Below are 12534 nucleotides of genomic sequence, written 5' to 3' on the forward strand. Positions count from 1 at the left end.
TGATAAAATGTGTTAAATTGCGTCCAAAAAGCATTAAGTTTATTACATTGCAGTCGCATGCGTTCGTCGCATAGGAACAATTGATTTCTGTATATTTATGCAGAAAATGCATTGACGCAAGGCGGAAATTGCGATCATAGGAAATCATTGGCCGAGCGCAGCATTACTGCAAGGCTTTGCGGTGATCGTGTTCGCAAACATTTGTTCAAGAAGGATTGCCGCAACTTGGCCGGCGCAACATGGTGGGCGCATCTGGGTGAAATACATAATTAATCACGATGGGACAGAAAGCTGATGACAGTCGAACCTGAATTAAATTGATAGCCACTAACGATAACAAGTACGTTCAGCTGTTCGGTGACAAATATTCGGTGCATTAGTCAAGGAATTAAAGTCGTCCCATCTGTGCAATCATGAGAGAGAAGCAGCCTTTAACACTGGAAGTTCTATAAATACCAGAGGCATCCTTCAGAAAAGGGGTTAACCAGTTCACCAGTTTACGAATTTAAGAGCTTAGCTCGTCTTTGTCCATAGTTTTTCCTTTTTATTTTAAGGCGGAGCAAGAGAAGAGAAAATACGCCGGAAATCGCTCAAGGAAACTCAAGAGAGAACCTTCAGGCGTAGAAGCAGAGAGTGGGCCAACTCTCACGATAGTGAGATTATCTTTTGAACACGAGTAGAAAAATAGTGTAAAAGCCTGGGCAGCAAGAGATTGCTACCAGGCTATTTATTCTATACTTGCATTGTCATTTTGTACTTCATCTTTATATTTATACAATGGAAGTTCTTATTCTACATCTGTTCACACTCTTAGCATGCATGAGTAGCTAAACTAGTCGAATGGGTTGAGAAGAACTAAGCTAACATGACCTAGGAAATCATTGCTTGCGATTGTCTTGTTCTATGTTGTGCCCAACACCCCTTTAGAGCTACTCGAGAAAGAGTCTAAAGAAAGAACCTAATGACTCGAGAGAGCTAGGTTAGAATCTGGACTCGAGAGAGCAAGATTAGAACTGCATAAATAAGAGATAGGGACTTAGAGATAAGCTTTTTTTGTCAACCTGCATCACATGCATCCTAGAGATGGGAATGATATTATATGGTCGCCTTATTTGTGTATGAGTCATTTTGTCATCGCATAAATATGAATAGAGGCTTATGTTTAGGTCCTATAGACTTATCGCATGTATTGCATGATTCTAGCCTTAGAAGCCGTGGCATTTGCACCGAGAGGTGGTTTACTGTACGCATGTTGCATGATCGCATAGCATGAATGCATCCTAGGAAGTGTTAGCCGAAACTTTTCTCAACCCGTTCACCGTATACTCATCGCACTACCCGTTTACTCAACTCTTTTCAAACTCCACCGCATTTATTTATTTCTCATCACCGCAAACAACAACCTCAACTACTATTGATTTATTTGATTATCGCAAAGTTTTCCAAAATTATCAACCCAACCTGTTTTTACAAGTCCCTGAGTTCGACCCTGGACTTACCAGGAAACTCAGTGGAGTTTACACTTGGATTCTGCTGAGGAAACTTGAGTGCTCAACGCATTTTCACCATCGCATTTCATCCACATTTCCACATAAAAAAAATCACGCATCAAGTTTTTGGCGCCGTTGCCAGGGACTTCGGCAAAATAGTGTGCTAACGGTAATTTTTCTGATTTCTTTGCAGACTCTCAATCTCTGGCGAATTACGACCCAGAGATTGAAAGGAAATTTAGATAGAGATTAAGAAACTGCCAACAACAACCACAATCAGATAAAGAAGAAATGGCGGAGCAGCCTGAAAACGGAGCACCAAACGAAAACAACGTCATGGCGAATCCAATCCTGCTGGCAAACAATCGCAATAGACCCATTAGGAACTATGCATTGCCAAACCTCTATGATTTCTCTCTAGGAATCATGAGGCCTGCCCTCGATGGAAGCAGATTTGAAATGAAACCGGTGATGCTGTAGATGATCCAGACTGCAGGACAATTCGAAGGCCAGCGTGGCGATGACTCGCATGCCCACTTCTGTGGCTTTATCGAAATCTGCAATACTTTTGTGTTTTCGAACATCTCTGTCGAAGAAGTTCGACTAACTTTGTTCTCATTCTCTCTTTGTGATTAAGCAAGGAAATGGGCATATTCTCTCGAGCTGGGAGAGATCACTTCATGGGAACAGGTCGTGGAGAATGCTAGACGAAGGAAACTCATAAAAAGTTTTGAACAATACATGGATGAATCGCTCAGCGATGCCTGGGCGAGGTTTAAGAGGTTGGTTCGGACTGTCCACACAATGGTTTGCCAGACTGCCTTCAGATGGAAATTTTTTTATCATGGTTTGAATCCTGCTTCGCAGACCACTGCCAATGCGGCAGCCGCTAGTGGTCTGCTTGATAAGACGTATGACGAGGTGAAGAATATCTTGGATCGCATCTCTAAAAACCATGAGGATTGGAGAGAGAGTGATCAGAGATTGAGAATCAAGGATACGGATGCAAGTAACAGTGCTATTGCTTCACTACAAAATCAGATGACTGCAATGATGAACTTAATTCAGGGAATTGCGATCAGCAGCCCAACACCGCAAAATGGGCAAATCAATGCAATTAGTCAAAACACCACAAGGTGTGCGACTTGCGGTGATGGGCATGCAATGGAAGAATGCCCGCAAAATCCACAGATTGTTTACTTTGTAAAAAATAATCCCTTTTCGAACACCTACAACCCTGGGTGGAGAAACCACCCCAATTTTGCATGGAAAAATTAACAACAGAACTTCCAATCCGTGGCGCAAAAAGAAGGGTCGCCAGGATTCTTCCCCCGCAACAACGGTCAGACAAGCAATCAAGCAAGTAGCTCGTAACCACCGCAATCTTCCTCCCTGGAAAGCCTATTGAAGCAATATATAGAGAAAAACGAAACTGTGCTTCAAAGCCAAGCTACGTCCATCCACAATCTAGAATTACAGATGGGCCAGATTGCAAGTGAGCTAAAGAACAGACCGTAAGGGGCTTCACTGAGTTCAATAGAACTCCCACATAACCCGGGGGATCAGATGAAGAGCAATGTCAGGTTGTGAGATTGCAAAGTGGAAAAATTGTAGAGGGAGAAAAGAAGAAGCTTAGTCGGACAGCTCCCATTGTAGCAGAACCTAAAATTGCGTCGACCTCAAAGCCAACTGAGACGAGTGCAGTTACCACTTTTCCCGCAGAGACTGAGGAAGAAAAAGAATGAAGAGGTATAGTACCAATTCTTCTTGTCTATGTTAAAGCAATTACATATTAATATTCCATTTAGTGAAGCGATTGAGGAGATGCCTGCCTATGCAAAATTTCTGAAGGATATGGTAACCAAGAAGAGGGGAGCTCGTAAGTTTGCCATGGTGGCGTTAACACAGAGTTCGAAATCAATCATTCCACAGAAGATGAGCGATCCTAGGAACTTTACTATACCTTGCTCTATAGGAGGACTGTACATCGGACAAACCTTGTGTGACCTTAGAGCCAACACAAATTTGATGCCTCTGTCGATCTTTAAACAGCTGAATGTGGGGCAACTTGTGCCCATAACCGTGACTCAACAACAGGCAGATAGATCTCTGGTGCATCTAGATGGAAACTTGAAGGACGTGCTGATCACCATTGATAAATTTATCCTACCAGCCGACTTCATCATCTTGGATTTTGAGGCCGACAAAGATGTGCCCATCATCCTGGGGCGACAATTTTTATCAACAGGTCGTGCCCAGATTGATGTGTATAAAGGGGAGATCACTTTGAGCATCAATGGACAGAAACTCAAGTTAAACATAATCCATGCCATGAAGTTTCCTGACGAAGAAAACTTGCATGACTCAGATGACGACCAGAATTTGATTGAAGAAGAAAAGTTTGATGAAGAGAATGAAGAAGAAGATGCGAGCCCATCCGTTGCTGCCTGTAATGCGATCATAACAAAAATAAGCAAGGAAGAAGAGCTGATCGCAATCCAAGAAGAAGAGCCAATAGAAAAAGAAGAAAGAAAAACAACGTAACCATCCCTAGTAGAACCACCAACACTAGAATTAAAGACCCTGCTAAATCATTTAAAGTACGCATTTTTGGGGTCAAATGAGAAGCTGTCAGTCATTATTTTCTTTGATTTTAACGAGACTAGGAGAATACGTTGATGAGCATTCTGAGGAAGCATATGCGAGCAATTGGTTGAACTCTTGCCAACATTAGAGGAATTAGCCTAGCGTACTGTATGCACCGCATTCGTCTCGAAGAAGACCATAAAGCAACGATCAGACATCAGAGCAGGCTCAACCCTTTGATGAAAGAGGTCGTCAAAAAGAAGATCATTAAATGGTTAGATGCAGGCGTCATTTATTCTATAGCAGATAGCACGTGGGTCAGCCCCGTGCAGTGTGTGCCAAAAAAGGGCGGCATGACGGTAGTCCTGAACAAAAATAATGAACTAATACCGCAAAGGACCATCACTGGGTGGCGCATTTGCATGGACTACCGCAAGCTGAATGCAGCCACAATGAAAGATCATTTCCCCCTACCGTTCATTGATCAAATGCTAGACCGTTTAGCTGGAAATGACTTTTACTGCTTTTTGGATGGTTATGTCGTGTACAACCAGATTATGATAGCTCCAGAAGACCAGAACAAGACCACATTCACCTACCTATATGGGACCTTTGCTTTTTGCCGCATGCCATTTGGCCTCTGCAATACGCCAAGCACGTTCTAAAGGTGCATGATGGCCATCTTTTCAGACTACTTGAGGACTCTGTTGAAATCTTTATGGATGACTTCTCTATTTATGGGAACACTTATGAAGTCTGTCTAACCAACTTGGAGAAGATACTGAAGAGATGCGAAGAGATGAATCTGGTGCTTAACTGGGAAAAATGCCATTTTATGGTAAAGAAGGGCATGGTGTTGGGGCATAAGGTTTCCTGGAACGAGTTAGAGATAGATAAAGCAAAAATTGAAGCAATTGAAAAACTTCCACCTCCAACTAGCGTGAAGGCTGTACGAAGCTTCTTGGGGCATGCTAGATTCTACAGACGCTTTGTCAAAGACTTTTCTGAAATAGCACGACCACTGAGTGCATTGTTAGAGGCAGACATAAAATTTTATTTCGACAACAACTGCTTCAACGCATTCAGAGTTTTGAAGAATGCGCTGATTACCGCACCTGTGTTAATTGCACCTGATTGGACACTGCCTTTTGAAATTATGTGCTTTGCAAGCGGGTATGCAATGGGAGAATCTTTGGCACAAAAGAGAAAAACAATCTTGCATCCCATCGCATATGCGAGTAAAACATTAAATCCTGCTCAAACAAATTATACCACCACAGAGAAAGAGGTTCTGGAGGTAATTTTTGCATTGGAAAAATTTCGAGCATATATACTGGGGACAAAGGTACTCATCCATACTGATCACTCGGCAATAAGTACTTAATGAAAAAGAAGGACGCAAAGCTGAGGTTGATCAGATGGGTTCTCCTCCTTCAAGAATTTGACATAGAAATAATTGACTGGAAGGGGACAGAGAACCAAGTTGTGGATCACTTGTCCATATAGGAAAATCCTGAGGTTGACCACAATGAGTCAGAGGTGAGTGCGGTGTTCCTGGATGAGCAGCTGTTCCATATTGAAGAATTTCCTTAGTATGTTGACATAGTCAACTATCTGGTTTGTGGATAATTTCCAAAAGATTATACCTACCACCAACAGAGGAAGCTCAAACATGAATGCAAACATTATTACTGGGATGAGCCGAATTTGTACAAAAAGGGCGCAGATCAGATCTTGCGACTATGCGTACCAAATGCTGCTCAACAACGCATATTATCAAATGTTATGACTCACCATATGGTGGGCACTTTGGAAGACAGCACACCGCAGCTAAGGTTTTACAGAGTGGATTCTTTTGGCCTACATTGTTCAAGGATGCAGCTGACTACACAATGAAGTGTGATTGATGCCAACGCACAGGTAACATTTCATGGAAACATGCAATACCAATGAACACCATCTTGGAGCTTGAATTGTTCGATGTGTGGGGTATTGATTTCATGGGACCATTCCCTCCCTTGAATGGTAAACATTATATTTTATTAGTCGACGACTATGTATCCAAGTGGGTAGAGGCAGTGGCATGTGCCGCAAGTGATGCGGCGGTAGTCTCCTAATTCCTGAAGAAAAATATTTTCACTCATTTTGGCACTCCCCGTGCCATCATAAGTGATGAGGGGTCACACTTTGTCAATCATACTGTTAAAGAGCTGTTGCACAAATACAACATTCTCCACAAAGTGGCCACCGTATACCATCTGCAGACGAATGGTCAGGCCGAGGTGTCTGATCCGTTATTTTATTAAGTGTTGAATATGGATGATATGCGTTGATGGAATTACGTTGTGCACTCAAGTTTCCTCAGCGGAGTTCAGGTGTAAATTCCTCTAAGTTTCCTGGTAAGTCTAGGGTCGATCACAGGGACGTGAAAATAGTTTGCGTTGATAATTTTCTTATGAAAACTTTGCGGTAACTGGTAAAATAAATAAGGCGGTTGGTTTATTGGTTGCGTTGATTGAAAATAAATGAAATAAATGCGGCAGATTTGAGAAATGAAAGTTGTGTTGATAGATGCAATGAGTATGCAATGAACGGGTTGAGAAGATCTTTAGATAGCGTTACTTGAGAATGCGTCAGACTATATGATCATGTTACTACCATGCACAACAAGTCATTTTCCAATGTAAATGCATTGCTCCTAAATCTCGGACGCATGTGTTGAATGCAAAAGTGTCCATAGAGCTTATTCCTAAGTCTCTACTCTTGTCCTATGCGTTAATGCGAAATGCATGAAAGCAAGGTGACCGCATACAATCATATCCTATCTATAGGATGCATGCGATGCGTTAATAACAAATAGTGCTCATTCCTAAGCGCTTATCTCTTGTTTATGCATTCTAATCTGGCTCTTTCGAGTCTAGATTCTGACCTGACCTTCCCAAGTCTAGATCCTGTCCTTAGACTACCCTTCTGAGTATCTCTAATGGACGAATGAAACATACATAAACAAGATAATCGCAAAGAATGAAGATTCCCTAGTTGTGCTAGCTAAATGTTTCTCAACCCATTCAACTAATTTAGCTACTCATGCGTGACTCACAGAGAGTGAACAAATATAGAGAAAGAAATTTCATTCTTATAAATAAGTTAAGTACAAAATGCTAATGGAAGTTAAGATAGAGAGCCTGGTAGCAATTCCTTGCTGACCGAGGCTTTTTACACTGGGATCTCTATTCTGAACTAAAGATATTTTCGCTTTTGCAGGAGTCGGCCCTTTCTCTGTCTTGGAGTTTCTGGTGCTTTCCCAAGCTCGTCGGAACGATCTACATGCACACCTTCTTCCTCGCGTCCGCCTTAAAATGAAAGAAGACTATGGACAGAGACACGAACTTGTAAAATAATGAAATAATCAATTGCTTAACCCCTCTTCTAAAGAATGCACTTGGTATTTATAGGGTATCAAAGGTGAAAGGCGGCTTCTCTCTCCTGGTTGTACAAATGGGATAGCTTTAATTCTTGACCGATGCGCCATATAATTGTCATCGATAAAGCTGGATGTACTTTGTGACCGTTATCGGCTGTCAACTTAATTTGGATCCGACTGCTGTCAGCTTTCTATCCCATCAATCTTAATTGTCCTTTCTTTTGGATGCACCCACCATGTTACGGTGATTCTTCTTGGGTGAATATTTGCGAGCACGATCAACACAAAGTTTTACGGTGAAGTTGCGCTCGACAAATGTATTCCTATGATCGCATTCTTTGTATTGCGTTAACGCATTATTCTGCACAAAAATATAAAGATCAACTGCTCTAATGTGTTGGACACATGTGACCGCAATATTAAAGAATTTATGCTTAATGGACGCAATTTAACATATTTCAGCAATGCAATCCAACATTGTTTAAAGATTTCGCACTATGATAATGTGCATTTCTGCCCGTTATCAGTGTCCAATTGAGAAATTAAGCTGATACTTGAGAAGGTAGTAAGGCCTTCGCGAAAAGATTGGGCAACAAAGCTTGATGATGCGTTGTGGGCATACCGAACTGCATTTAAAACACCAATAGGTATGTCCTCATATGTGTTGGTATTTGGTAAGGTGTGTCATTTGCCTCTAGAGCTGGAATATAAGGCATTGTGGGCGGTAAAGAAGCTGAATTTTGATTTGAAGAAAGCAGGAGAAGCGCGAAAAATGCAACTGGTCGAGCTAGAATAATGGAGGATTAATGCATATGAGAATGCGAAGATTTACAAGGAGTGCACGAAGCGCTGACACGACAAACACATATGCAGTAAGAACCTCAAAGTCTGGTAGAAGGTCTTGCTATTCAACTCACGATTAAGGCTCTTCCCCGGAAAACTAAAGTCACGTTGGTCCGGATCATTCATAGTTAGACAAGTATTCCCGCATGGCACAGTGGAATTATCAAATGATGACGAAACCAACATATTCAAAGTTAATAGGCAGCGAGTAAAGGCATATCATGGAGAAGGCTAGCATCGCCAAGTCGACTCTATGGAACTAAAGAACTTTGAATAAAGAAGGAAATAGGTGGTCCCTATGTAATCAAACGATCGCAATCCATCAGGGACACATGTTTTGGGAATCATGGAATATTCAATTCTTCTCTACTATTCAGAATTTTCACTATATCTTCACTATATCTTTTCAGTCTTTATCTATTCTTACTCTTATTATTATTTTAAAAAAAATGAAGAGTGCGATAAAGAATTTTGTTTTGTTTAAAATTATTTGACCCTCTCTCTGTTTTTCTTGCAATGATCGAGGCGCTGGATTGCAAAGATGATACATGAAGAAGCAACTTATTTTATTTTGTCACCGCAATCCAAAGACGATAGATCGCCACAAGAAGGATGCATCCATACATAATGCCGGCGACAGTGCAAATTTGGGGGTGTATTCTTCCTTATCTCTATTTCAAATTTTATATTATCGCATCGCATCTTAGTTTTCAAAGTTTTATCACCGCATCCTCTTTGATTACCGCAATCATTTGACATGGATAAATTTAGTAAGTTACTGCATGCTGTCTCATTGCCAATTATGATTTCAATGCTGAAAAACATACTTCTATTCCTTTAGTATATACAAGAGTCAACTTAGTTTTAAGATCGTCACCTCATGAAATATTTCTAGAAGTTAAGGGTTTGCTAGCTTTCTTTTAAACTATCTTTACGAAGCTTTCTACGAACATCGCATGACCTCTTTCAATCATTTTAAATTTGGGGGTGAGCTATTTATTTTCGACCTTACTTATTCTAAAAAAAAAAAAAAAATTGAGAATAACAACTCCACTGTCAACGCAATGGGAAACCCATGTTGATAAAAGTTAAGTTGTAAAAGGCACTTACCCGTATTTGGATGTCCGCATGACACACGTGAGGGCAAGCCAAAACGAAAGTAAATTGCCAGGATCAACGCATAAATAAATGACTGCAACTCCGTTACCAAGTAGGTATAAGATTAGTCTGAGAAAGAGCACATTGCTCATAGTTGGATGTCCGCATGACACACGTGGGGGCAAGCCAAAACGAAGGCAAGGCACTTGAATCAGTGCAAGGTTAGAAAAAAATAATAATGTAAAGAAATATGCAAGGATAAAATCATTTGACACCCCGGTGAAAAAAAAAATTCTTTTTGAAATAAATCATGCGATGTCCCGGAATTTAGTAAAGTCTTTTTGAAGGTTAAGCTTGCAATCCCTAGGTCTTAGAAATATTTTCGGAGGAGACTTGAATAAGACTTAAGGAAATTTTTGTGTATAAGTTTAGAATGAAGTATTCTTGAGAAATCTAGGAAAAGAACATTGTGGTTGACTTGCTAAAGGAAATATTTAGCTTATGTTTGAGGACAAGCATTGTTTAAATTTGGAGGTGTGATAACGAGCAGAAATGCACGTTACCATAGTGCTAAATTCTTAAACAATTTTGGCTTGCGTTGATAAAATGTGTTAAATTGCATCAAAAAAGCATTAAGTTTATTACATTGCGGTCGCATGCATTCATCGCATAGAAACAGTTGATTTTTTTATTTTTATGCAGAATATGCATTGACACAAGGCGAAAATTGCGATCATAGGAAATCATTGGCCAAACGCAGCATTACCGCAAGGCTTTGCGGTGATCATGTTTGCAAACATTTGCTCAAGAAGGATTGTCGCAACTTGGTCGATGCAATATGATGGGCGCATCTGGGTGAAAGGCATAATTAATCACGATGGGACAGAAAGCTGATGACAGTCGAACCCGAATTAAGTTGACAGCCGCTAACGATAACAAGTACGTTCAGCTTTTCAATGACAAATATTCGGCGCATCAGTCAGGGAATTAAATCCATCCCATTTGTGCAATCATGAGAGAGAAGCCGCCTTTCGCCCTGGAAGTTCTATAAATACCAGAGGCATGCTTCAGAAAAGGGATTAACCAGTTCACCAGTTTACAAATTTAAGAGCTCAGCTCATCTTTGTCCATAATTTTTCCTTTTTATTTTAAGGCAGAGCAAGAGAAGAAAAAAGACGCCAGAAATTGCTTAGGGCAACTTGAGAGAGAACCTTGAGGCGTAGAAGCAGAGAGCGGGTTGACTCTCACGAGAGCGAGTTTATCTTTTGAACACGAGTAGAAAAACAGTGTAAAAGCCTGGGCAGCAAGAGATTGCTACCAGGCTATTTATTCTATACTTGCATTGTCATTTTGTACTTCGTCTTTATATTTATACAATGGAAGTTCTTATTCTACATCTGTTCACTCTCTTAGCATGCATGAGTAGCTAAACTAGTCGAATGGTTGAGAAGAACTAAGCTAACATGACCTAGGAAGTTCATTGCTTGCGATTGTCTTGTTTTATGTTATGTCCAACACCCTTTTACAGCTACTCGAGAGAGAGTCTAAAGAAAGAACCTAATGACTCGAGAGAGCTAGGTTAGAATCTGGACTCGAAAGAGTAAGATAAAACTACATAAACAAGAGATAGAGACTTAGAGATAAGCTCTGTTTGTCAACCTGCATCGCATGCATCCTAGAGATGGGAATGATATTATGTGGTCGCCTTATTTGTGTGTGAGTCATTTTGTCATCACATAAATAAGAATAGATGCTTATGTATAGGTCCTATAGACTTATCGCATATATCGCATGCGTTCTAGCGTTAGAAGCCGTGGCATTCGCACCGAGAAGTGGTTTACTATTGTATGCATGTTGCATGATCGAATAGCATGAATGCATCCTAGGAAGTTTTAGCCGAAACTTTTCTCAACCCGTTCACCGAATAATCATCTCATTTCTCGCTTATTCAACTCTTTTCAAACTCCGCCACATTTATTTATTTTTCATCACCGCAAACAACAACCTCAACTACTATTGATTTATTTGGTTACCGCAAAGTTTTCTAAAAATTACCAACACAACCTGTTTTCACAAGTCCCTGAGTTCGACTCTGGATTTAGAAGGAAACTCAGTGGAGTTTACACTTGGATTCCGCTGAGGAAACTTGAGTGCTCAACACAATTTCACTATCGCATTTCATCCACATTTCCACATAAAAAAAAAAAAAAAACCATGCATCAAGAGGCTAGTACATCAATAAATTTGTTGATGTTGGTTCATTTAGTCAAGTACACCCGCCTTAAAAGTTGAGGGTGCCTTGATGTAGTGGGAAGGTTTTAGAGAACTGTGAAGTCCGAAGTGGAAGCGGGGATCGGTCCCAATTTTAATTTTATTTATAGAACATTAAACTTTAGAAACTACAGATGCATTCAACAAAATTATAGCATGCTTACAATATATATATATAACAAAAGAAATTTAAGGTTAGTCACACTTACCCTTCAAGCCCAATAATTCTTCACGAATTTTCTCTTGATCGGTCAAGAACAAATCTTCCTCCTTATGAAACACGATCAAAACCCAATTCCAATTTAGAAGGTCACCAAAAGTGAGACCTCCGTATTCTCCTTAGGGGTTGAGATAGGGGTTGAGAATCACAGAAGTGTGTGGGGCTCTGTGATCTTAATTTTGAGAGAGATGAAGATAAAAGATTTAGAGAGATTTCTCTGAGAGTTTTCTTTGCAGAGAGTAGTAAAATTGAGAAGAATTGCCTTCAGACCTTCTGTAACAATTCTAAACAAAGAAAAAAAAAATCATCTGCCTAAACTACCCACATCACATGTAGGGATTTAGAGCGAATTGTGGAGGGAGTTACATAACTCCCTCTCAATTTTATTTAAAAATAAAATAAAATAGAATAAAAGATATTATATTTGATATATATATATATATATAACTAATTATATATATAAATTAAATATTAATATATATATATATGTATAACTAACCTTATGTTATATTAAATATAACATATAATCTATAGTTTATATTATATCAAATACAATATAACCTATAGTTTATAATTCTCCCAATAACTTATGATATTTAACA

Source organism: Benincasa hispida, chromosome 1 (assembly GCF_027475165.1).
Source record: "Benincasa hispida cultivar pf3 chromosome 1, pf3_genome.v1.1, whole genome shotgun sequence".
Lineage (NCBI taxonomy): Eukaryota > Viridiplantae > Streptophyta > Magnoliopsida > Cucurbitales > Cucurbitaceae > Benincasa > Benincasa hispida.